At 44.6% G+C, this 27,817-nt stretch overlaps 1 protein-coding gene across 6 annotated transcripts in view; it reads left to right on the forward strand.

Moving 5' to 3' along the window:
* Positions 1 to 27,817, forward strand: part of MYOT (myotilin) — a 476,183-nt gene that overhangs the window by 61,244 nt on the left and 387,122 nt on the right. For all 6 annotated transcript variants that reach the window (XM_085617966.1, XM_085617971.1, XM_085617967.1 and 3 more), the window contains one exon: positions 18,491 to 18,583. The gene's annotated coding sequence lies outside the window, so the exon portion shown is untranslated. The remainder of the gene's footprint in view (positions 1 to 18,490; positions 18,584 to 27,817) is intronic.

A 27,817-nucleotide genomic window follows, 5' to 3' on the forward strand; every position in this document is an offset into this window, starting at 1 on the left:
GCTAACCCCCGCCAGTCTTTCGGCCTTTAAAACCCAGCATCCTAATATGGATGGCGGTTCCTGCTATGCACTGCCACCATATTGAGGCCCAAGTCCGCCCGGCCGGCAATTGGAATGATTGCTGAACGGCGGAAAAGTGCGTCCGCCTGCCATCCTAATCACCCCCTTAATGTTTAAAAATGTGCGATTTTGATATAGCATCATGTTTCGCCAACTGGTACAAGATGTAAATCATTGATGCCGAGAATTTGGTGAAATCTAATCTTGGTTATTTAAATTCACATTCTGTATTCAAAATTGAGCTGTGAGCCTGTGAGCACAACTTGGAATTTCTTGACATTGGCCAGACACCATCTAAGAAGCCCTGATGTTTCTTTAGAATTATTAGATTGTCGGAATGTTTATCAGTATAGGCTTAGTAGAAATATCAACATCCTGTTTGAGTCTGGCGTGCACTTTTTTGAGTGAGACTGCTGGAAATCCACAAATATACCATGGTAATGCAAGGCCAGGCTTCTTCAAGCACCAATAGACCGAGCCATTGGTTGCTGCAATTTGATAATGGCAAATTCAAGTAAGTATGCTGCGTAAATTCTAAATGTATATCTTCTGGATCATTCAATGGCTCACATGTCCAACTTGCATCTAATTACATGTTCCAAGATGCACAATGCAGAATCGTTTTTTAAATTTATTTTTATTTTTATTGGTGCATGATTACAATGTTACACATGACATTATAATTTTCCAGTTTCGAACAAATTCGGTTTGTAAAGAAAGGAAAATTATATAGTTACAAATTCATCATTCATGATGTTACGTGCCTTTAGAGCCAATATCCTTGTAACAAACCGAAAACAAAGAAAAACGGTTACATTATATCTGTAACATTTCTGTAGCATTACCTCATGCACATTTTTACAAAACATTTTTTAAAGTGTTTAGCATAGCGCAAGAAGCCAACATGTGGTCTAGGTCCGCCTGAAACAGCGAGCATCGGGGGCATAAGGTCCCATTCCCTGTTCCCCATTTAGCAATCCTTTTCGGCGTGTAATAGAGCTAAAAATAAGTTTTATAGTACTACACCTGAAGCCGTTCTGGTATTAAAAGCTTTTGTGCTAATACGGTGGAATAATGGAATAAACCCTCTGAGATATCGATTTCCGCTTTCCATTTACTGGCCCACAGTCCCAAGTCATCTGTCATTAAAGAATTAAGAGAGTTATACACCACTCCAATAGATTGTTTATTCTGCCTCAGATTATCTATTAAAGCATTCTTTATAAATCCTAGTGGACTGCCACATTTCTTGCTTAAAAAAAGGCGTATTTGTAGATACTTAAAAAAATCCCTCCAATCTAATTCATATTGTATCTTAAGGTTTTCGAAATAAATTATGTCAGAGAGAGAGTAGAAATCTCTGAGTTTGGATAGGCCTTTATCTAGCCATCTCTTGATTATTGAGTCTCTGAAAATTTCAGGCAAATTAAAGTGGTTCTATATCAGTGTGTAATAGTTCAGGCGGCCCAATCCTAATATTTTCCGGACTGCTTTCAAGGTTTTATATCCCGCGAACAGCGTCTTATAGCGTACCTTTTTGTAATGGGAATCATTCAGAAACCTCCAAGCCCATCCCCAGGCATCTTTGCCCATTATGAGTTCTATAGGTGTGGGAATGTTTCCTGGGAGGTCATCTAGTGGATTGTCGGAATAAAGAGTGTCATTGTGCAGAAGGGTGGTTACCCAATACTAAAGTCGGATGTTTGGCAGAGCCAACCCACCCCTATCCTTTGGTAAAGAAAGAAACTTGTATGCTCTTCTAGGAACAAATGAAACGTGAAAACATGTCTTCGATCTTTTTTAAACATTTGGTATTAAATTCTAGTGGTATAGCCCTTATAAGGTATAGGATCTTAGGAAAGAAGAGCATTTTGATTATATTACATCTCCCGATTATTGAGATGCAAATTATGCAATCGCCTCAGTTCTGGTTTGATTTTATCGATCAAGGGGTTGATATTGGAGTCCACTAGCTTTTCAACACTGGCAGTAATGTCTACACCCAGATATATGGCGCTTTCTACCTGCCTAATGTCGTCGCCCATGCTGACATTTTTGCAGATAATCTGGGTTTTAGTTCGATTAAGGGAGTACCCTGACAAGAGTCCGAATCTCCTCGCTGTAAGGGTCGCCAGTACTGTTCCACAGGAGCGTCAGGAACCTGAAGAAAGTCCTCAGTCGTCCCCCACGGTCTCCCGACTCTATCAGACTCTAGAGTAACGGAAGACGCAATAGGGGAAAACAGGGAAACAAAACAATGAAAGGCGGGGGTAAGAAGGCTGGCTGTACAAATGGACCACTTCAGGTTGAGGGACAGGCCATCTCAGCTGTAAAATAAATCATATATTAAGGGACTCACAACCAAGTAACATTAGGGTATTAACAATGTGTGATGAAAAGCCTACCTCAGTTAATGTCACCTTTCGATATATGTGGACTCCCAAATGGGTGCAGTTATATCAAAACGCTAGTGCTCCCTATGACAGGAACTGTGTTAATAATTTATCATAGACTTTGAAATGCAGCTAATATAACAACCGGTTAAGCTCACCTCTTAATTTTCCTATGGAATGAGGGAGGTATCAGATAAACTTGCTCTTCAGTTACTCCACTGAATATAGAGATTTGCTAAGAGGCCAATAGGAGAACACAATGAATCAGCAGCGCAAACAGAACCTTCATGGGTTGCACCTCTTATGTAACCCCTATGCGCATTTACCAGGATTCTCTGCTGCTGCCTCTTTAACTGTAGCACAATGGTCCACGCTAGTCAACCCCACCATAAATGTCCTCGGGAGGAAAATGAAACGTAGGAACAAGAACACCTCACTCCTTTTAGTAGAACGATTCGGAGCGAGTATTTACAAGGGTTTCAGGGCGTGTTGGTACACCGGCATAGGAACAACACAGGTACGCTTTACACATCAGCTGGATAAACAGAACTTAGCTGCCGGTTGTGAAACAAAGAAAACAGCTCGCATAGAGAAGAACGCCCACAACTCTTTCGAGCTCACTCACAAATATGAAACCTTACTTGGTAACAGGTGCTCTCACGAGCAAAGTAACACCAACTACCATTAGAGCACTTTCAGGAATACCGCTATACCGAAAACCAGCAGCGGCACGCCGGCCAACACAGCAGGGCTCCTACGACTCGCAACACACGAACGCCGTTAGAACGGGAAACAGGAAGTACAAAGAACCGGAAGTCAGGCAATTCACTGTGGGGACGGAAAAGGGCTAAGTGCTAGAACGCTAAGCAGCGTCTACTCGTGTCTCTGCTCTTTATATACCTCTCGTCACTCAGGGTCAGGACCGCGGGGCATGACAGTACACACCCCCTACAACACCCCCACTTGGCTTGGGTTTGTCAGGGTGTCTCAGATGGAAAAGTCGTACCAGCCTAGGAGCATGCACGTCACAGGCAGATTCCCAAGTGCGTTCCTCCACCCCATACCCCTTCCAATGCAGAAGATATTGGAGGGAACGACCCACAGTGCGTGAGTCTATTATGGCTTCCACCTCATATTCATCCTCTCCTTGAACCGATATAGGAGCAGGTCTCTTTGGGATCTTAGTCCCTGGTTCAACAGGTTTCAATAATGAAACGTGGAATACCGGATGAATCTTAAAAGAAGCAGGTAAGTCTAGCTTCAAGGCCACTGGATTAATCACCTTAAGTACCTTGTAAGGGCCGATGTATTTGGGGTTGAACTTGCGAGGACCATGAAGCGCTATGTGTCTTGTGGAAAGCCACACCTTATCCCCAGGAGTGTAAATAGGTTCCAATCTCCTGTGTAAATCCGCCCCCTCCTTATATCGTGCCTTAGCTATATCTAGGTTTTCTAATGTCTGTTTGTGTATGTCCTGCAACTTCTGCACCAGGTCCGTGGCAGCCGGGGTCGGGCTGTCAACGGGGATCCCTACAGGTAACAACTTAGGATGGAAACCGTTAGAACAAAAAAAAAAGGGGTCTGATGGATGGAAGAATGTGGACTGTTATTATATGAGATTTCTGCCACCCACACCCACTCATCCCAGTCTGTTAGAGAGTGCAGGGCTTGAGTACGCGCATATTGCTCAAAACACTGATTAACTCTCTCGGTTTGTCCATCCGATTGCGGATGATGACTAGAGGAGAGGCGAACATCAATCTGCAGCAAGGAACATAAACAGCGCCAAAACCGAGACACAAATTGGGCCCCCCTATCAGAAATTAAGACGGACGGGAAGCCATGAAGCCGCACTATCTGTTGTAAAAAAAATGGAGGCCAATTCTGCAGCTGTAGGCAACCCAGTCAAAGGAATGAAATGAGCTGTTTTCATGAAGTGGTCTACTACCACAAGCAAGGTATCATTCCGTCGTTTGGTCATTGGTAGTTCTACAATGAAATCTAGGGACACCGTGTGCCACGGGCCAGGAGGGGAGGAGAGTGGGAGGAGTAGGCCTGCTGGATTCTGACGAGAGCTCTTGGTTTGGGCACATACTGAACAAGTTCGTACATACTGCTCTATATCTTTCAGCATAGTTGGCCACCAGAATCGTTCACGTATTGCCTTGGTGGTCTTCTTTAGTCCCGGATGACCTGACAAGGGATGTGAATGATACCACTCCAAGACCTGCGCTTGCAAACCCGGAGAGGGCAACACCACACCCCCTTGAACACACACACAACCTTCTTCAGTGACTACTTCATGGGATCCTATTATGTCCTGCATATCCTCAGATTCTTGTCCCCGTCTGATCTGGTCTCTGAAAGTGTCCTCAGAGAGCACCCCCCCTATGATGCACTCACTGGGAATGATGGAGGGCGCGTCTACTGTTTCTGTGGGTTGACGAAATCCCAGCCGGGATAATGCATCGGCTTTACCGTTTCTCCGCCCAGGGCGATACTGTATTGTAAATTCATATTCACAGAAGAATTGAGACCAGCGAAGCTGTCTCATGGACAGTGCCTTGGCGGACTTAAGGTATTGGAGGTTACGATGGTCCGTATAAACTACTGCGGGAAATCTAGCACCTAATAGATACTGCCTCCACTCCTCAAAAGCCTTCTTAATCGCCAAGAGTTCTTTGTCCCCCACCGCGTAATTATACTCCGCAGGAGTGAACTTGTGGGAGAAATATGCAACGGGGTGACATTCTCCAACCTCTGGATCAACCTGACTCAGAACTCCTCCCGCTGCCACCTGAGAGGCGTCCACCTCCACCACAAAAGGCAAGGCTGGATCCGGATGACGCAAAACAGGAGCGCGTGTGAAGGCCACCTTCAATCGGCGAAAAGAGGCATCCGCGTCCTTAGACCAGACAAATGGAACTCCCTTCCGGAGAAGGGCAGTGAGTGGATGAGCGACTTCAGAATAACGCTGTATAAAGCCCCGATAAAAATTGGCAAAGCCCAGGAAACTCTGCAGGTCCTTGACAGTACCAGGTGCCGGCCAAGAGAGCACAGCCTCGACTTTGACAGGATCCATACTGAGTCCGTGAGGTGAAACAATAAAACCCAAAAAAGGTACTTCCTGTGTGGGGAAGGTACATTTCTCCAGTTTACAATAAAGGTGGTTGTCACGTAAGCGCTCCAACACCTTTCGTACATGACCTACATGGTCTGACATGGACATAGAATAGATCAGCAAATCATCGATATAGGCTATGACGCATACATCAAGCAGGTCCCAGAGTACTTCGTTAATAAAGAATTGGAACGCCGCGGGGGCGTTACACAGCCCAAAGGGCATGACTAAATACTCATACAATCCGTATTTAGTGCAGAAGGCTGTCTTCCACTCGTCACCCTCCTTGACACGCACCAGATGGTAGGCGCCCCGCAAGTCCAATTTGGTGAAAAACTTGGCATTGCGTACTCTGTCAAGGAGGGAGGATATTAGAGGCAGAGGGTAGCGGTTCTTGATAGTGACGTTGTTCAATCTCCTGTAATCGATACAACACCGAAGACCCCCTTCACGTTTAGGAATGAAAAACAAAGATGAAGAGGCAGGAGATCTAGACGGCCTAATGAACCCTTTCTCCAACATGGTATCCAAATACTCTCTAAGGTACACGTTTTCTTTTTCTGTAAGGGCATACACCCTACTGCACGGGATCCTGGCTCCTGTCTCCAAATCTATCCTGCAGTCGTAAACCCTATGAGGGGGCAGAACTTCTGCTTCTTTGGGATCGAATACTGGGTACAAATCTTGGTAACAAAAGGGTAGCTCTGGCACCGGGACCTTCTGGGCTGGTTCATCTTTTGCTTGAGCAGCCGCTATTCTGTAGTCTTGGTGTATAGTCTTACGAAATGTAAGAGTGGAAGTCTCCCAATCGATGATAGGATTATGTATCTGCAACCATGGGATGCCTAACAACACTGGTATTTGCGGCGAACAAATTAAGTCAAACTCGATCTCTTCATGATGATCGGGATCTATTTTCATGTGGAGACTGACCGTTTTATGGGTTACTGGCCCTGAAATAAGTGGACTACCGTCTATTGTCAAGACTTGTGTAGCTACTCTCTTGTTAATACATGGTATTAAGTTGTTTCTCGCCCATTCCGTATCCATAAAGCTCCCCGATGCACCTGAATCAATCATGATAGATACGTGGAGTCCTAACTGTTCCAGAGAGATGTATGCGGACACATAAAGGTGTCTGGTATGTTTTTGATTGTTTTCAGAGAAGGAGACTGTTAGTCCGGATTGGCCCAGGATTCTCGTCTCACCGAACCCCGGGCTTTCTAGTTTCCCGAACTCTTAGAAGGGGTTGGTTTAATGGGACAAAAGCGCAAAAAGTGGCCCGCTTTTCCGCAATATAGACGGAGCCGATTGGCTCTTCTTCTTTGCCTCTCTTCTGACGTTAACGGACCTCTCACTATACCTATCTGCATAGGCTCGCTCTCGTCTGGGGTCTTCGCTGTCTCACTCTTCCTTTCTTTAATGGGCGCATAGCGAGGTTCTCCCTTCCCTTTCTCTTGCTTCCTTTCTCGAATACGGTGTTCGATTCTAACTACAAGATCTATGAGCTCCGTGCAAGAAACTGGTAAGTCCACAATCTGAGAAAGAGCGTCCTTTAAGTCATCGCGCAACCCCCTGTAAAACAGTGTACTACGCTTCTCCTCTGGCCAATTAGATTCGACCACCAACCTTTGAAATGATGTAATGTACGAGACCAGCTCTTGATTACCTTGGGTCAAAGCCAAAAGTTCCGTATCAGCAGAGTGTGTATAAGTATGCCTGTCGAACAATTTACGGAACTCCCTCTTGAAACCCTCGTAATTGTATAATAGCGGGTCGTCGCGATCTACCAAAGGTATGGCCCAGTCAGCCGCTGAACCACTAAGGTATGACACCATGAATGCTATCCGGGCCTAATCTGTTGGAAAACCGGTAGCTTTACAAGAATAATGCAGCTGACATTGACTCAGAAATGCAGCACACCTAGAAGTATCCCCTGCAAACCTCTCAGGGGGAGCTAAGGGTATGGGAGTGGGAGTTGTAACCTGAATCACTGGGGAGGCGGCATCTGATCGCCCTCCTGTAGCTACCAGGTTTTGTCTTTGTTGGAGTGCATCTATCCTAACTGCTAAAGCCTGAGTTTCTGCCTGCAAGTTGCCTAACATACCAGCAACGTCCGCAAGCGTGACTGCTCCTAGTTCCATGACGCTCGGGCAGAACCCACTGTATAGGCTTAGCGTTCTGTAAGGGTCGCCAGTACTGTTCCACAGGAGCGTCAGGAACCTGAAGAAAGTCCTCAGTCATCCCCCACGGTCTCCCGACTCTATCAGACTCTAGAGTAACGGAAGACGCAATAGGGGAAAACAGGGAAACAAAACAAGGAAAGGCGGGGGTAAGAAGGCTGGCTGTACAAATGGACCACTTCAGGTTGAGGGACAGGCCATCTCAGCTGTAAAATAAATAATATATTAAGGGACTCACAACCAAGTAACATTAGGGTATTAACAATGTGTGATGAAAAGCCTACCTCAGTTAATGTCACCTTTCGATATATGTGGACTCCCAAATGGGTGCAGTTATATCAAAACGCTAGTGCTCCCTATGACAGGAACTGTGTTAATAATTTATCATAGACTTTGAAATGCAGCTAATATAACAACCGGTTAAGCTCACCTCTTAATTTTCCCATGGAATGAGGGAGGTATCAGATAAACTTGCTCTTCAGTTACTCCACTGAATATAGAGATTTGCTAAGAGGCCAATAGGAGAAGACAATGAATCAGCAGCGCAAACAGAACCTTCATGGGTTGCACCTCTTATGTAACCCCTATGCGCATTTACCAGGATTCTCTGCTGCTGCCTCTTTAACTGTAGCACAATGGTCCACGCTAGTCAACCCCACCATAAATGTCCTCGGGAGGAAAATGAAACGTAGGAACAAGAACACCTCACTCCTTTTAGTAGAACGATTCGGAGCGAGTATTTACAAGGGTTTCAGGGCGTGTTGGTACACCGGCATAGGAACAACACAGGAACGCTTTACACATCAGCTGGATAAACAGAACTTAGCTGCCGGTTGTGAAACAAAGAAAACAGCTCGCATAGAGAAGAACGCCCACAACTCTTTCGAGCTCACTCACAAATATGAAACCTTACTTGGTAACAGGTGCTCTCACGAGCAAAGTAACACCAACTACCATTAGAGCACTTTCAGGAATACCGCTATACCGAAAACCAGCAGCGGCACGCCGGCCAACACAGCAGGGCTCCTACGACTCGCAACATACGAACGCCGTTAGAACGGGAAACAGGAAGTACAAAGAACCGGAAATCAGGCAATTCACTGTGGGGACGGAAAAGGGCTAAGTGCTAGAACGCTAAGCAGCGTCTACTCGTGTCTCTGCTCTTTATATACCTCTCGTCACTCAGGGTCAGGACCGCGGGGCATGACACTCGCCTCTCGTTCAATCTCCCCCATAGACACTTCAGGATTAGATGTTACCAGCGCAATATCGTCAGCATATGCCAATATTTTCGTTTCCCAACCTTGAGTAATAATCGGGCTAATCCTTTGATTGCCTTCCAGAGCGTGTAAGAAGGAGTCGATATATACGGCGAATAGCAGGGGTGAACTAGGACATCCTTGGCGTGTTCCTCGAGTTATTTTGAAGGTGTCAGTGAGTGCACCATTTATAAATAATTTCGCAGAAGGTTGAAAATATAGCATCTTAAATGCCTGTATAAATTGCTGGCCTATCCCAACCCTCGACAGAGACTCCCAAAGAAATGGCCAGGAGACTCTGTCGAAGGCTTTCTCGGTGTCTAGTAAAATGAGTGCTATAGGGTCTCCGGAGATATGTGCTGCATCAAAAAGTGAGATGGTTCTCCTTGTGTGGTCTATAGTACCGCGTCCAGGGATGAACCCATGCTGCCTTGGTGATATAATTTTATGGATTACCCCTACTAATCTAACCGCTAATATTTTGGAGTAGATTTTGCTATCCTCATTTATTAATGTAATGGGGCGATAGGATCTAGTGCTGAATTATGTTTTTTTTTTAACTATTATTTTTGCTTGCGACCAAGATTCCGGTGGTGTCCCCCCCCCCACCCCCTTAAAAACGTGCACAAACAAGGGAAAGATGGCTTCTCTTATTTCTGTAGATAATGTTTTATAGTATTCAGCTGGGATGTTATCTAAACCAGTTGCTTTGCCATTAGGGAGACTATTAATACACAGTAGAGCATCAACCCATTGAGGTGGCTCTTCAAGTTGTGAATGGTCGTCTAGGGATAGTTGTTCTGCTGGAATTTAATTGAAGTAAGCCATAATATCATTTGAGTGAGTATTGGTGGTTTCATGATCTAGATCTTGGTAATAAGTTAGAAACTCTTTACGAATGTCTTCTGGGTCAGTGATTATAGCCTGGGTAGCATCTTTCACTGTGGTAATAGTATTCCTTGTGGCTTTTTGTCTGGCCCTAATCACAAGATGGTGTCCAACCTGCTCACTACACTCATACGCTTCCTTTCTCCAGGTCTCCAATCTATCTGCTGCCCTTTTAGCTATTACTTCCATAACCGTTGATTTAGCTGACATTATTTTGCCCAGTGCTTCTGTCGGGTCATTGCCATCCCTGTGTGCAATGATTAAGTTTTCTTCTGCGACTACCAGTTGCGTTTACAAGGCATCCAATATTTGACATGTTTTCCTATTTAAAGCTATCGAAAAACTCATTGTCTCTCCCCTTATTGCTGCTTTAAATGTGTCCCAAGCCACTTCAATCCCGGTACTGCAGAGATTTTCCTTATTAAATTGTGGAATCCAATGCCTCATATGCTCACAGTATTCATCATTTGAAAGTAAAGAGCGGTCAAAAGTCCAACTGATCGTATCTCGGTTAACCATTATTTCTCCTCTAATTTCCAGAGCTAAGGGATTATGATCCGACCTAATGCGTGGAGTCTTTTCTATTGTACACTTATGAAAGTGAGATGCAAAGAAATTATCTAATCTCACCGGTTTGTGTGGGAAAGAATAGAAAGTGTGACCGGGATCTGTAGGATAATATAATTGCCAGATATCCATTAGTGCCTGCTCCTGGCGTAAAGTCCTCAAGGCCTTAAAGACCTTGGGTTTCATGCCGCTGTAATTCTAGTTTTTATGTGAAGATATACTTTGATTAGCTGGTAGATTTATATTAAAATCTCCGCAGATAATCATGGGTAGGGGCTATTCAGCCAGTTCATTATTTAAATAATCAAAGATTGCAGGGTCATCAGCAATACTGCCATACACCGTACATATCGTGATTGTATCGCAGTTTTCCCTGCGGCTTTCGGTGATAACCCACCTCCCATTCTGATCAACAGATGTATGTGAAAATTGAAGTGAGCCTTTGGCGGATAATATTGCGACCCCCCCCCCCCCTGTGTCTTGGCACTCTGTGTAGTAGCCCCTATTACTGTGAATCCAAGTGTGCCTAGACGATGGATCTGTGTCCTGTCAATATGTGTTTCCTTTAGGCATATGATATCAGCTCTAAGTAATCTAAGCGCTACAGCAGTATTTTGACATTTCTTTGGGTCGTTTAGACTGCATACATTAATTGTTACTATGCGTAGTTTACTCATTCATTACATGAAATTTCACCAGCTCACAAATACCAGGACAGGTTATGAAAAACGATATCAAACCAGAACTCTTGATGTCAACCCCTTCCCCCACCCTCTTCCCCACCCCCCCACCACCCTCTTCCCCACCCCCCCCCACCCACCACCAACCACTGAGGCAACCCGATTCTGAAGGAACCAGGGTGAGGTAATCTGAGTAGTCAGAATCCCGTGTGTCCCCCCACCCCCCCCGGTCTGCCACCTCCCCTAGCCAACCCTAACCACTCTTTATTAAATCACTTTATATGGTTCCTACATCATGACTTTGCAACATTATCTTAACATTGTCTTGAGTCCATAGTTATTAGACCTTGGTTTTATCTCTTCTTGTCTCTGTAATCTCTTGCAAATAGGCTTGGGCCTGGATTTCAGAAATAACGCTACAGGTGACCCCATTATGGGCAATTTTTAGACGTGCTGGGTTCTGTACATATACCGTAGCGCCGATTTTTTTGAAAGGGTGCGAATAATTGCTTCAGCCTCCATCTACGCTCAACTGTGGCGTGGGCAAAGTCAGGCCTGATGCAAAAAGTTACGCCGTTGAATTATTTCTTACTTGTGAGTCTTGCTAGATCAAAAAGGGCCTGGCATAAGAGGAAGTTGCCAAAGTAAACTAGTATTACCCGTGGGTATTGATTTTGAGTTGAGGGGCGTTTTGAAAGTGTTAAAGGAAATCGATGTGCGCTCTGTATCTCGTTATCCCAGTCCCAAGATTGTAATTCAGGAAATGCTCCTTTGAAGAGTGATATTATATAAGTTTTAGGGTCACTTCCTTCCAAGCCTTCCGGGATCCCAAGAATGCGAAGATTGTTGCGGCGCAATCTGTTTTCCTGCTCCTCAATCTTCATCATTAAGTCTTTGACTATGCCTTCATGGGCATCCCCCTGTGTTCTTAATGAAGAGACATCTTTCTCTAAGTTCTCAGTGCGCACTTCAACAGACGACATTCTATCTGCAATATCCGTGCACGTGCGGCCCACTTTCCTGATTGCGCCTTGCAATTTCTGTGTGGCTTGACGATTTTTCCGATTATCAATCTTTACCTCTTCATGGAACCCCTTAATTGAATGTAATACTTCTGCTAGGGTAGGTTCTTCTTTGCTTTTAGAGTTCCCACTCCCCAGATCAGCCATTGCTGAGATGTTGCCACCTGAACGAACAGTACAATCTGATGGAGTCGCAAACTGAGAGGATGAGTAGTCCTATCTAAGCTCGGCATTGCTTCCTTGGTCTTTTTTTCCTTTTCTTTTCCAGCTTCTTTCTTTGTGCTGCAGTTTGGAATGAGGTCTCTGAGTCAGTGCTGCTTCCCCAATCCTGTTTCCCTCCATTATCGTCCCCTTCACTGGACGTAGATATACCTGTCTCATAGAGTTCTGACTCGTCTGTGACTGGATAAGGTTTATCCTGATTATCTCGATTTTCCAGTGTATCGATGCTTCCAAAATTTCCAGTCTGATTATTTGTTGTCGGTACCGCCTTTGAAACTCTCAGGTCAGGGTCTGAGAGAACAGCTAAGACTGTATTCTTCGGTTGCGTGGTCCAAGCATTAGCTCCTGACCCAGAGGCTGCACTTGTACTGTCGTAGAGTATGGGAAAGTCTAATGCCGTTACTGCTTTTACCATTAATGGAGAGGCAAGAGAGTCTTGAGGGGCACCCCCTGCTGCAAGGGATGGCTCTGGAGCAGTTGTTGCATGTTGAGCTTCTGGCATATCCCCATCAGCTAATTCGTTCTGGGATCTTCCCAGTTCTAATGGGCTAAACATATTAGAAATTAAAGGTTGAAGATTATGCGATTGAGCAGTGGTCAAAGATTTAACGTTTTTTGTTTGTAGCTTTTTACTCTGTTTAGCTACTCGATCTGCCTTATCTACTGTGATCTCTTCTGGCATCGTTTGCTCGATTTGCTCCTTATTTTTCTGCCCCCGTGTTTCAGGGCGTCTCTGTGAGCTCTCTAGTCGATTTGCCAGCATTGTTTTACTGATTGAGGGGGCTAATGAATTATGGTTTTTAGCTTTAATACACCCCCCCCTCCTCGCGCCGACATCCTTACTTGTTTTCTCCCCATAGCATGAGAGTTCAGGAAACAAAGTACCCTCCACTGAAACCAGAGATCATATCTCCCTGCTTTCCCCAAGTTCTGCAAAGCCGTCAGGCCCTCAAAGAAAGCCGATCGCTTCTCGTCTAGGCTGCACGTCACTGTGAGCGGCCGCAGGGCAGCGTGGTGCGAGAATGTTGGAACTGGGTCAGCGCGGCTCCCTGTTTGCGATGCTGTCAGACGCTCTGCTCCTCTGTGCCCATTCCAGTCCCAGCGCCGCAAGAAAATCGAAGTAAAGGTAGCAGTCATGCAGATCTTCTGAACCCCACAATAGACTGCGTGGCTTACAGGTAGTTTTCAGCTTTTTTCCTCCCAGTATTTCGGATGCGGGTGCCGCGGTTGGGTGAGATTTCCTAACACTATTCTGGAGCCAGACCGGCGGAGCTGTGCCGGGTCACTGTTACTCAGGCGCCATCTTGCCCTCCTGAAAAAACGTGCCGTGTAATGCAGAATAGTTTTATACGAAACAATTCTTTTGTTATTGTGAAAATCTGGCGTGGATTCTGTCCCTACACTCTGGGCGCCCCTGCTGTAGAAGAAAAGTGTGGAAATCTAGGTGTACGATTGGGTTGGGAAGCAACATCTATTATTCCGCACTAAGATGCCTTGAAGCGTAAAAGTGTGCTTAACAAATCCATGCCTTAGGTTAGGTGCTGAGTTTTTGGTTTTGGTTTGATATATTATGTATCAATGGCCCATAATCCTGTGGGTGAAATGCTGTTCTCCTGATGGCATTGCTTTGGAAAGAGTTACATGTAGAACGTATGTGTACTGTGATAGGTCACACAACACAGTGCTGGGCTGTTAGTCTCCAAAGATTGGGAAGTGGCCTAGCACTGCACATATCACTTTGAACTATATGTGGTAGAATACTGGAGCCCTCATCTCGACTGAAGGAGACAGATGCCACTGATTATAAAGTTAAACACATGCCCCCCTTGCAGTCTGGCTTCATAAACAAGCACTCACACCTTCAAAAAACAGTGCGTGTGTTTCTTTTTCTACTTAACATAATAAAGGAGCAGTTTTAAAAAGGAAAAGGTAAATTTAGTGTCCTACTGCACATCTTTATTCGTGTTGCTGGACGTTGCCAGTCCTTGATTTGAGCCAGTGGTTGCAGACTGTCCCACCAGCGCTCTTATTGGAGAGCAGAACCTAATTTTAATCATCAGACTTTGGCCCAGATCAAGAAAGAGAAAAGCAGCGTAGGGTAAAAGAAGGGCAGAAGATAAAGGTGGAAAAATAGTGTCAAAGGGAGAAGCCATTAATTAAAAGAAGCCTACAATAGTTCAATATAGGGGCAGACACATTATATTGGTGGATGAATGACGCAAGCGATGAAATACAGACAAACCAGCCTTCCATAGGCTTCTTACAAAATTTGGGCCAGCCACTTATTTCACAGACTAAGCACGCCACTCTCTGTTTGTAAAGTGGAATTCCATGAGGAAGTTCCGTGTTGCACGATTTGTCACTACTGGCTGGACTTCCCCTTGGCTTTGAGCAGGCGCTAAATGTGAGATGAAGATGCTGTTTGGTGGAGGGAGTCGATTTGGATCGTAGATGGGGAAATGGGAAAAGGTGCTGCAGCCAAAGCCACATGCGATTTTAAAGGCTGGAATTATGGCATCCAGTAACAAGCATTGGCATAGCCAATAGGTCTTGCTTTTGGGGCCTGATAAGTATTTAGTTATGCAGCACAATATCCTTGATGCAACAACAACTGTTGCATGGCAAAACACTTATAAGGTCCCAAAGGCGAGACCTATTGGCTATGCCAATGCTTGTTGCTGTTTTTGTGGTACTGCAATATATAGGGATGTTATTTGTCACAGTTTACAGTTTGGATTAGATCATTGCTGACACTATTGTTCATAGGATCACGATGTCTCCAGTGACAACTTCTTGCTGCCCAGGTCGTGCTGAGGGGTTCCTTTTCCAGTGGTTCTGCTGTCCTGATCGAGCCGAAGGTCCTGCTGCAGTTGTCTCCTCCCTTTGTGTGTGTGGTTGTGGTTGTGTGTGTGTGGTTGTGGTTGTGTGTGTGTGTGGTTGTGGTTGTGTGTGTGTGGGGTTGTGGTTGTGTGTGTGGTTGTGTGTGTGTTGTGTGGTTGTGTGTGTGTGTGTGTTGTGTGTGTGGTTGTGTCATTGGTTGTGTCGTTGGTTGTGTGGTTGTGTGTGTGTGGTTGTATGTGTTTGTTGTGTGTGTGGTTGTGTGTGTATGTGTTGTGTGGTTTTGTGTGTTTGTGTGTGTGTGGTTGTGGGTGTGTGGTTGGTTTTGTGTGTGGTTGAGGGTGGGTGTGTGGTTGTGTGGTTGTGTTGTTGGTTGTGTGTGTGGTGTGTGTGGTGTTGAGTATGGTTTTGTGTGTGTGTGGTTGTGTGTGCGGTTGTGTGTGTGGTTGCGGTTGTGTATGTGGTTGTGTGTGTGTGGTTGGGTGGTGGGTGTGGTTGTGTGTGTGGGGTTGTGTGTGGTTGTGGTTGGGTGTGTGGTTGTGGTTGGGTGTGTGTGTTTGTGGTTGTGTGGTTGTGGTTGTGTGTGTGGTTGCATGTGTGTGGTAGGATGGTGGTTGTGGGTGTGTTGTGGTTGTGTGTGGTTGGGTGGTTGGGTGTGGTTGCGGTTGTGTGTGTGGTTGCGGTTCTGTGTGTGGTTGCAGTTGTGTGTGTGGTTGCGGTTGTGCGTGTGGTTATGTGTGTGGTTGGGTGGTGGGTGTGGTTATGTGGTTGTGTGTGTGGTTGTGTGTGTGGTTGTGGTTGGCTGTGGTTGGCTGTGGTTGTGTGTGTGGTTGTGTGTGTGGGGTTGTGTGTGGTTGTGGTTGGGTGTGTGGTTGTGGTTGGGTGTGTGTGGTTGTGGTTGTGTGGTTGTGGTTGTGTGTGTGGTTGTGTGTGTGGTTGTGTGTGGTAGGATGGTGGTTGTGGGTGTGTTGTGTTTGTGGTTGTGTGTGTGGTTGGGTGGTTGGGTGTGGTTGCGGTTGTGTGTGTGGTTGCGGTTGTGCGTGTGGTTGCGGTTGTGTGTGTGGTTGTGTGTGTGGTTGGGTGGTGGGTGTGGTTATGTGGGTGTGTGTGTGGTTGTGTGTGTGGTTGGCTGTGGTTGTGTGTGTGGTTGTGGTTGTGTGTGTGACAGGCAAACATGGCCGACACAGAATGGGCGTCAATGGAAGGGTTAAAGGTCATCTCCTGCAGACCACAGAGCCCTTCCTTTAGTATGTTTCTATTTCGAGAGGCGGTCTTCTTTCTGTTATTGTCTTTGTATCAATACTCCTGCAAATATGTGTGTCCAAACATGCATTAAAGTTGATGACTCCAGCACTCCCCTATGCGTCTGTTGCATACCAGCCAGCCCCCTGAAAGGAGCATTTATTAGGAAATGGCGAATCAAATGTAAATATTGGATGCACGCATTATAATCTTACTTCTCTCCAGACATGCTGTTGGTGTGTTATGTCCTGATTAATTATTCTGGCAAGCCTGTTTGCTACATTATGCCTGTTTATTCACTTTTGCTGTTTGCTACAGGAAGCTCTTGTAACATTATGCTAGCTTGTGACAGCATTCTCGTGTGTGGCCTGATTCCGGTATTTACATGCTGTTTGCTACCTGAACCTCTTTTTTTGTACAATGCTTGTGTTATATCGCGCTGTTTGCTACAATAAAATAATCGTTAGCATTTAAGGTGGGCGTGAAATTGCCGGACGAAGATGCACCCACTGGGAGATTCCCGAACGCTTGTAAGCGCGAAGGCAGGGGGAAGGGCGGAGGCAGGGAGCAAGCAAGAGGAAAGACAGATGGCGCTGAAGGCTGGCGGTTCGCACGTGCACGCTCGCGTGAACACAAGCTTGTCGCCAGCCAGCAGCACTTTGAAAACTCACCTACTAAAGTCTCTCCGAGCAGCGCATGCGCGCTGACTCAGCGAGACCTAAAAAGCAACCACTCCCAGTGGGTCTCATTTCTGTGGCTCACTCACTGAATGAAGGATACAAACGACCAGCCTTCTATCAAGCACTCCTATGACTGAATACTCTAGTGCTTTGGTTTCAAGAAGCAAGCCCCCAAATCAAAAGTAGTCATTCCTTTGCCCTCCAAATGAAATCCCAGCCTCAATGGGACTGGATAGAGTGGCCGGCAAGATTATGAAGTATCTCACATTTTTAGATGTGCATAACACATACACACAATTGCCACACTGTTAAAACATTCAAAGTGAAAACACAGAACTGAAAGCTTTAGAATGTAAATAGTTAGCCCAACCCAGCCCCCCGTATACATTGTGAGCAAATTAAATGACCGGTAACATAACTAATGACTTTGAAAATGACATCATTCTTTTCTCCACATCGCCACTAACGAGAGTCCAAAACCCACAAATCGGCTGTGCTCAATTACATCACGCATAAAGCTACCCTATAAGAGGAGTATCATTTGAATTTAAGCAATTGTGTGCTGGTGGTATCAGCGGTCACATTCAATTACTTATATAGAAATTGTGATTTAGAGAAAATGAAAAAAAAGAAGGGGAAAAAACATGGATCCTGCAGTGAGTAGCGTAGTTTGTGAGGTTCAAAGCAATGTTTTAGCGAGTGTGCAAGGGGTAAGTCGAATCTGTGCAACACCTGAACTGACAAAAAAGTACAAATGTGGTTTTCAAAATGGCGGTACTCTCGAAGTAACGTGAACATTCGCTTTATTTCACCCCTTGGCGTGCCACCGTAGTCTGAAAATATGCCCCATAGAGGTCAACGGTTAATTAGCACAAATATGAAGAACACACCTTGAGGTAAAGTTCATATTTAAGGTACTGTCGGCATTTAAAACAAGAAATGCGAGTGGTGCGCACGCGCGTGAAAAGTGAAAGTAGGCTGCGTGCGCGAAAGTGAAAGCGATCGCGCCTGTACATATTGCAAAACTGCTGGCTGCGCTCGTGCACGCTCGCTTGAATGCAAGCTTGTCGCCAGCCAGCAGCACTTTGAAAACTCACCTACTAAATGTCTCTTCGAGCCGCGCATGCGCGCTGACTCAGCGAGACCTAAGGAGCGGGTGTGGGAAAACTGGGCTAGTCAGGCAGGCGGTAATACCCGGGGTTCTGTTAATCAGGCCTCCAGTGTTGAATGCATCTAGTTAAAACAAACCTACTATTAGTATGTGCTAATCGATGACCATCACCCCTTAGCATTTTCTGTTCCTACTAAAATTAACCTTGCATTTTTTTATTACAGATCATGGGTCACCATGTTTGAGAAGAGTAAGATGTAGATTCTATTTCTGAAATCCAAAGAAAGATCTAAAAACTTCATAATTTTGCACGATAGGTGAGTTTTGTGAAAGAAAATATTTATTTTCTGAATTACCTAAGTGTATTCACATTGCACCTTATGATATTCGTATACTGAGTAAATTAAGTGTTAGAGTGTGATGTAGATTAAAAACAAAACCTTTAAGGTTAGTTTAGATAGTCCTAGGTGGTGCAGTTTCCATTGGAAAGATTTTGTTTGAATTTGCTGTTTATTTTATTGGTGCATAAAAAAACTAACTTTATTTGGTTCGGCAGATAGAATACTGTGATCAGTGGTAACATCCACGGAATAGGCATAGTACAAATGCATTCCAATTTCGTAATGTGTTCGGCGGATTTTACTATAGTCAACTCCATGTAAAAATCTTTATCACAACAGCCAAAGCTTCAACAGACTGGCAACGGATAGTCACGTCCATAACACATTCTCAGAATACCTCCTCTCTAGTTATGTAATATATATTTCTATTTCTGGTATTTAAAATTAGCTGATGTGGATATAATGAAAATCTGGCATGAGTCTAGCCTCCAACGACCACTGTTGAACACCCTGGCACCAAACCACATTCACCGAATATTTAAAAAAAAAACATGACTGTTATATTCTTATTTGGCCCCGAATTGGCTCTTCATATAAAGTTATTTAAAAATAGTTGTTAAGGCAATGCTGCCTTAAGAAAGATTTATTGCAGTCGCTTGAGAGATTCTGTAAGAGTTAACAAGCCCTTTAAACCTGCGAAAAGAGGCATTTTATGGGAGAAATTGTTTATTTGCCTCAGTGAATTTTATGCTTCTGCAGTGATTATTAAGTACTTTACTGCATTTCAGCAAATATCATGAATGGGCAATCCGAAATTGAGGACTTGTACTTGGGATCTCTATCTGACTGAAACAAGCATTTGCAATACATTCGGCCTTGCATTATTGTAAGTTTGAGCTATTGCAAATATTATTTCTTTGATTTATTATTTTTTGTCAACAAATATCCCTGCAGTAGCATAAGTAATAAAAGAAAATCCAGGAAAAAAGGCAAGGGTGTTGTACTCTAGGCTGTTACTAGGTGTGTCCTGTGTAGTTGAAAAAGGACCCCTATTAGCCATGTTAGGTACTGGACCTCTTAATGCAATAAAGAGAGAGACTGCAGCTGAGCATAGGCTTCCATTTGTTTTTATTGAAAGTGAGATTTGTGTTACATTGTTTAAAAAATGCACTATAAAATAAATAACATTGGTACATTTTTAAAACTCAAGCTCACAATAATCTCACTTCCAATAAAAACAAATGGAAACATATACTCAGCTGCAATCTTTCTCTTTATAATTGCATTAAGGATGCAGTTTCTTATGTGGCTAATAGAGATCCCTTTACAACTCCACCTAGTAACAGCCTCTGGTACTGCAATTTCTCTTGCTTTGTTGATTTTATTTTATTACTGATGTTACTGCTGGGATATTTCTTAACAAAAAAAGTTAAAAAACATTATCATTTGTAAGCGTTCAGTAATGTGAGACCTACTGCATCGCCAATACTTGTTGATTTTGTATTTACAATGTAGGTTTACTTTTTTGTATGCAGTCGTTGGCATATTTCTGTTGTTTGTGGTTGCTATGTCATGTTGTCAGCCGCCTGTTGTATTCCAGTGTTCTATAATATTGTGGGAAAAGTTGCTAAAATGAATAAAAAAGCAAAATGAGTTTCCATTTGGCACCTGCGGCCCATTATATTCAGTCTTTCGTTTGCTTTTGGCCCTTTCTCTGATTCAGTGTCAACAGCGTATGCACAAAATGAGCTCACGCACGATAATACAATAACATGAAAACCGCTGCCTACAGTAAAGAAAAACATAGAACCCTGAGGAAATAATAGATGTTTTCATAAATGACTTTCATTGTTGCATTTCCTTTCCGTTCCCTAATTGCGTTACCACAGCTTCAGCGAGAATAGCTGCCACACATGCTTTGTGTATATACCCTATCTAGAAAGTGCTAATTAAGTCAAAAATTACTTCTTGAGTTACTCATGCTAATTTCAAAAACAAGCAAATAAGAATGAACCAAAAAAGAGAGAACAAACAAGCACGTTAATAAAGAGAAAGGGGAACATAGTGAGAAACAAGCATTGGAAATGAAATAGGTCTCGCATTTGTTTGAGTTAAGAGCTATTGGCATTGTACATGGAAATGTCTTTTAATTATGTGCTATGAGGTGTATGTATGTGGTGTGTAGTGGACCCATGTGGGTTGGATTGGATTAGTTAGTTGTTTAATTGTGTGGTGTGAATTTGTGTGGTGTGGAGAAAATATGTGTAGTTAATTATGTGGCATGGTGTGCTGTAGAATTATTTGGATAGATTTGGGAGTAAAGGTGAGACAGTCCTCATCAGCTGGGGGGCACCAATTTTCCATACCCAGATTGACAGGCTTCATTTCTTCCTGATGGGGCATCTTTTTGTTCACTTTGGCTCAAGACCCAGTAATTGTCCTTTAGGCCCACAGGTTACTGGTGGGTTAGCTGCTGTCAGCAGTGATGTTGGAGACTTGTGTAAATGTTCTGAGGTATCCGCCTATTGAGTTGACACTACCGTTCATCAGATAGGTGTGAATTATTGAGCATCTGAGTGATTGTGGGCCTGTGTGCTCTCTGTGATACCTTGGTAACCTGAAATAAGGGGGAATTGCATAAACAGGTGTCACACAGCCCTGTAAAGTTCCTCTGAAACTACCTACAGAGTGGATGGTAGCCAAGCAGGTGATCCTGTCCCACTAGTGGGTCAGGGGAAGAGCCAGACCTGCTGGACACCACCTACATCCGACAGAGGCCATGGAGACAGAGTTTAACTGGGTGGACGGCTCTGTTGTGGTGGATGTAAGCCCCGTTTCACTTCTCCACATTTGGGGCCTCATGTAGGTAGCCAAATACCGGTCGGTAACGGCCGATTTTCGGTAAATATGCCGTTACCGACCGGTATACAGACAAGTGAGATGTAGGAGTCCAAAAACCACTGTTCGGTAAATATGAGGCGGTAAAAACCGATTCATAGTTACCGAATACATAATTAACGAATCGGTAAATATGAAGTGGTAAATATGAAGTGGTAAAAATCAAAATGACATGTAGGAGCACTCGGTAATTAAGAAATCCAAGAAAATCGGTAAATAAGAGTCGGTAATTAACACGGATTGAAAGCAGGTGGTAACCAACAACAGTGCAGCTGAGCAATCCCAAAATGCAACAGCGTGGACACCCTGGCTGCTATTGACGTCATTGCAAGGCGCCTACGTCTACAGGCAGCAGGACTGAGGGTTTGTCGACGGAAGGAACGCATCCACAGACAGCGCATCACACTATTCCAGCTGACTGATGCAGAGATATATGAGAGGCACAGGCTACACCCCGAAACCATCATGGACTCAATCAGGGACCCGCACCCACTCCTGGACCAGCCAATAAGAAGGGCGCACGCCATACCTCCACATGTGCAGGTGCTCTGCAGCCCACATCTGCTGGCATCCGGCATTTCTCAGGTGGTGACAGCTGCGGTGGGTGGTGTATCCCAGAGTTGCCTGTCCCGTTCCTTCAGGAATTTCTACCACCATTATATTGGCAGCATGGATGGGACACACATCCCACTCTGTCCACCAGCTGACACAGAGCACATCTACAGGATCAGGAAGTCCACCCACTCCATCAATGTGCATACCGAATGGAATGATGTTGTGAATGGTCCCGTGGGTGGCAGAACCAAAAGGTGCGCGTATGCTAATTACAACGAGGTCTGCAAGTTGTCGCACAGTGAGGCGGCTTCCAGACTGAGAGCTATTGCCCAAGCAAACATGGTGAAGGCCTAAGCCGTTATAGATATTAGCTCTAGCACTCTCACTTCTAGGATTCATACATGAGACAATAGGCACATGCAAGTACACGGCGCATGCAATGTACAAGCCCCGATTTTGGCGTGCGTCCTACGAGGTATCCCAGTGCCTGTGATTACACCTTCTTTCACTGTGCTTGCAAACGGTATTCATTTAATTATGAGTAATGCAGTTTGCTGCGGGATGTGAGTGGTAATCCCGTACATAACTGTCTCGCATGCAGTTGTCTGCTGCTATACTGTTCTATTTCCACCCCCGCATGGGCGCCGGGATGTTTCCTTCTGGCCTTCGATTCCAACCTTGAAGGCAGAGTCCAACAAGTTGAGCTGAATAGAGCGCCATTGTCCCACAAAGAGGTGCCTTTGACTTCCTATCGTGAAATATTTGTCCTTCACGTTGCTACTTCGCGCACTGAGGAACAGGCGCCTCTGAATACTGACCTCCCCCTGCATTTCGGCTCTTTGATCCAAAGTATTATCAATGCCTCGTCCACGACCGGCCTGGCTCAATTTTTTTGAACATGTGGGGCTCGGGTCTCGTGACCTCTTTCCAAACTATTTGTGGTGTAATTCCGGCATTAGTACATTCACTGTGCTCGAGCATCTTTGGAGGTGTTCCGCTGCTTCTGGCGCTGGTGGCAGGTGTGCTGCTTATACTTTTCATACTCCGGAATGGCTGCTCCTTCTGTGCCACACGAGCACCTGTCCCGTCTGCATCTTCTTCGTGAGAGGATGCTTGACTACTATGGTACTTTGCCATTGGCGACTTTAAGCCTGGCATATGGATTATCCTTCAGGTATTCCTACTTCACCTGCGTGCAACCTGTATTTCACTGCCTGGATTGTCCCTTTGAATGGCCTCTGGATTTGTGCTTGACCAACATGGTGTCTCCGGTGCCGGATTTCGATCGACTGATGCGGCCCTTAGTGGCTCATGAGTTGTCCTGTTCTGGTGTCCGGATCATGGCGTGTGGAGCGGCGCATGGTATCCTGGGTAATTGGGACATCTCAGCGGCAGCCTACGACTTCTTGTCCATGAGCTATTTGGAGGAACATTCCGGGTGCCCTCTGATTGTGCTGGAGGCTCCGTTGGTTGGAGAACACGTATGTTCCTTTTCTTTACTCAATTGGATGGCTGAGACTTTTAGTGGCCCTGACAACGATTGCTTGTTGGAAGCCGTGGCCACATATGCTGCCTATACATTCATGGATTAACTGGATTGTCGTCCATTGCGCCTGTGCTACTGGACAGCACCCTGGCGCAACATTTATTTCTATTATTTCTCGTGTTTCTCTTCCTGATGGTCTGCTTGAGTATTGTACTATACTTGCATTGTGTTTTTTGGAATTGTATGCTGCAATGAATTGGACTGTAGGACTTTGGCGCTGCATTGGTTACGCCCTGTTCTGCTCTGACGAAACTGAACTCTGCGCACTCTCTTTTCTTGCCTATTACATATTGCTTCGCTGCAGGGGGCGTGTAGTGAGTTCTCCCTGAATACGTACATGCATTGTTCAGTTGGCATTACCACGTTGAATGTTATGTAGCCATGTTTGTGTCTTTGCACGCGACACTGCGTTTACATGTTCTTTCTTGAATAAACTGCTGACTCGAGACTTCCTTCAGACGAGTGCATTCTGTTGTTCCCATCCCAAGCTCTGCGCAGCGACCTTGGTCTGTACATGCTGTGACACACAGTCTGGTATGTTACACAATGCATGTTTTCCACTATCGGTTGTTCGACCCACGATTTAGCCATGGCACACGCGCAGCTGCACATACCTGACAGTTGGTGCTTTTCATAGCTCAGTCATCATGTTAATTATTCAGACCGAAGACGAGCCTTCCTGCGAGGAGACTCCTGTTGCTCCTGTGATGTGATTTCACTAAGCTGATCTTTGTGGTATGGGGTCCCCTATTCGAGCCTGAGAGACCTTCTGTACTGACATGATTGTGATATTGGCTACTTAGTTAAGGGGAGGTGGTAGTATCCTCGGTATTTTCCGATTCGCTAAATTCCACCTCGGTATTTACCGATTCGGCGGATACCACCTCGGTATTCACCGAATCGGTGGATACCACCTCGGTATTTACCGAATCGGTGAATTCCGATTCGTATTTACCGACTGTTACCGAATCGGTAACGGTTACCCAATTTTTACCTTCATATAACTTACCGGTTCTACTTTACCGATTCGGTACGGCTCGGTATTTATGAACCGGTAAAATTTATTTACCTACATGAGGCCCTTGGTGAGCTTTGCCTGAAAATGCAGAGGCACGACTCGAGGTCTCTGTTTACAATTACACCTAGGATATCCACTATATAGGTATCTATTGAGAAACTTATTCGGCCTATTATTAATGCAACAATGTAAAAATAAGGTAAAAAATGCGTCGCTTAAGTCAATAAGTCAGATGAGTACCAGCAGACCCAATTATTTTTAGCTGCAGCCCTGATATAATAATACCATTGCCTGAGAGGCTGAAACAGCAGGTTATTGTGTGTGTACTAACCAAAAAGACCTGAACATTTAGTGCCTTTTAGTACAAGTGGCCTATAATTTGATTTGCAAATTGCACACCAGGTAAATGCAGACACCATGGGATGTGGTGTTAAACGAGTATGCACTGTAAATACGTGTGCGAGTTTCAAACCTCGAAATGGGTATGATGTGATAATTACCCAGGCCCCCTGCCACACCCGTTTTGGATATCCTCGGACTCAGGAATTATGAAGTTTGCCTGTATGTATTTATGCCATATTGTATATGGTGCAAGCAGAGGTGGGCGAGCCAGCAAATTAAAAGGGTGAGCTGAATTGAACGCTGAAAAAATGTGCCTTGTAAATCATACAACAAACATCAGGCAAAATATGATTAAGTCAAATCACAATTCAAAAAGTGGCTTTCTTTCACATGTGGAACCTTTGGCATTAATATGTCCATTAACCCCTTGAGTGCCCCGCCCTTTCCACGCCCTGTGCCGGGCGTTTCATTAGCGGGCGGGGCTCATGACGAGATAGTCTCGTCATGGGCACAGCGCAACCGCGGCCCATGACGAGACCATCTCGTCATGGGCACTCAAGGGGTTAAAACAGTGCACTGAGTAGTACTTAATAAAAGTAATAGTTTTTAAGCATGAACTGAGAACCTTTCTGCCCCCACCTCCACCCTGGTGAAAGCACCATTAGTGAACTACGAGGCAAAACAGTTGTCACATGCACCCTGTATGTGGCTTAGATTCTCGTAGATAATGGACCATCATAGTCTTTTAAATCGAACACAATAATTTTTGTACAGCTTATATTTATAATATGGGCTTTAGAAGGTGGTTCATTTGCTATAGTGAAGAAAAAGGAGGATCAATAAAATTAAATCTTTGCCTACGATCACTCACTTTGGTTAAGTGGGGAATCTGTGTTTAATGTAAGTTTTCCTAAACCAATATCTATTTGTGTCTCCTTTCTAACTCAAATATTAGTGCTTTGTTTTACCTCTTTGTGCATGAAGGTAGATGAGTTATGGTCCAGGCAGAAGCCATATTAAAAGTGGGGCTCCAGGTTCCAACAGAACCTCGAGCGGAGCCAGGCTTCAGCTTCGACCTTTCAACGGCTCTCCCACCTCTAGGTGCAAATTATGCAGGCAATAACTGGAAGGATGCACATTTTAATCCCACGTTTGCAAAAGTTTACTTCTGAATCTGAATTCGCTAGTGAGGGTAAATGAGTCTCATATATGTGGATGGGCCCTGCTTATTTGTGGGAAAGTGTGCATATCACAAGCCACACAATATACTAACCCGAAGATCTAAACAATTCGGGAAATTCAAATATCCATATCATAAAACAGAAGTCCGGATTCTCGGAGGAGTCTGTGTATGTCTGAAAAAATGTATACAGCATATATGTGTCTGCCATGGGTTTTGACTTAGTTTACCCTGTCCTGTTTAAAAATAGTTGGTCTCGTGCAAGCTAAACTCTTCAAAGCCTGTTTCTCATTAATGAACAGATGACATTGCAGCCGCTCAGTTACCTCCCTCGTTCCTACGAGCCTCGCTTGCAGCACCTCCAGGATACCCCGCAGTGCTTCCCCCACCACTCCGCGCCTGAGACTGTGGTCTGGACTAACCCTAGGCATAGTATTACGCTTCACTCACAGAGCATGCGTAGTTTGCACTACTACGAACTCCGCAAAATGCACATAGCACGCCGTAGCGTAGCAGCAATATCAACAATGCCCGCAAATGCTTTGATAAAGCAATTTTACATGCTAAAAAGCATATAACCAATTCACAAAAGTGAACTGTGAATGAAAATATTAGGCAATGAGAGAGGTGATGATTTTGGGGTCCCCCCTAACCTAGGGGGAGGACCAAGCAGATGCCTTGAACACAAAGAGCATATCATGCTGGTGAACGATTCAGTGGTGGTCCCTTCCTCCTAGGACCACCCCAAGCACAGTTATGGGCAAAAATACAATCCCAACCAAAGGCCCTGCAAAGCATTATGGGACGAGATTAGCAGTGGGCAGTGAGTGAATATTATAGTGTCCAATATCAAAATAATTCTACAAAGAGCTGCAGTTCAACTAGTCGTTACTAGATGTCCCTCACAAGTCAAATGCAAAAGCATTGAAATTATTATTACATCAAGCTGCAGTTCCACTAGTTGTTACTAGATGTCCCTCACAAGTCAAATGCAAAAGCATTGAAACCTTTGCAGGGCCTTTGGTTGGGATTGTATTTTTGCCAATTACTGTCCTTTGGGTGGTCCTAAGAGGATGGGACCACCACCGAATCGTTCAAGAAGATGTGCTTTTTGTTTTCAAGGTATTTGCTTGGTTCTCTCCCTAGGTTAGGGAGGATCCTAAAATCATCACCTCTCTCACTCATTGCTAATTTATCACTTTTGTGAAATGACTATATGCATTTTAGCTTATAAAGACAGAAATACTTATTTTATCAGAACTTGCACTGTGCAAGATGCTGTTTGCAATTATTCCTCAAAGCAGACAGCTATGCAGTTTGAGGAGTAGCTGGCACTATGAGCATAGTTCAAAGTGTATTTCGCGTAGCTACGTGCACGCAAACTACACCCAGGGTTAGTCTGGACCATTCCTCTGTTTTGTTGTCTGCTTCGTTCTAGCATAAGCATAATTTATGGTCTATGTGCGTCTCTTTCTGGGTCATGTGACACACCAGAAGGAATTATTTTTTTCCTGTAAAATGAGTCTTTAATCAAAGTCAGTGGAACAAAGTCAAATAACAAGAAAGGGTTGTGGGAAACGAAAATAAGCAGTTTAAAAGAATTCTGGCAGCTGCGACGAAGGAGCAACAATTTGCAGGGACTGGGAGGACATGAAAGCTGGTGAGAGATGG

The sequence above is a fragment of the Triturus cristatus genome, chromosome 7, assembly GCF_964204655.1.
Source record: "Triturus cristatus chromosome 7, aTriCri1.1, whole genome shotgun sequence".
Classification (NCBI taxonomy): Eukaryota; Metazoa; Chordata; class Amphibia; order Caudata; family Salamandridae; genus Triturus; species Triturus cristatus.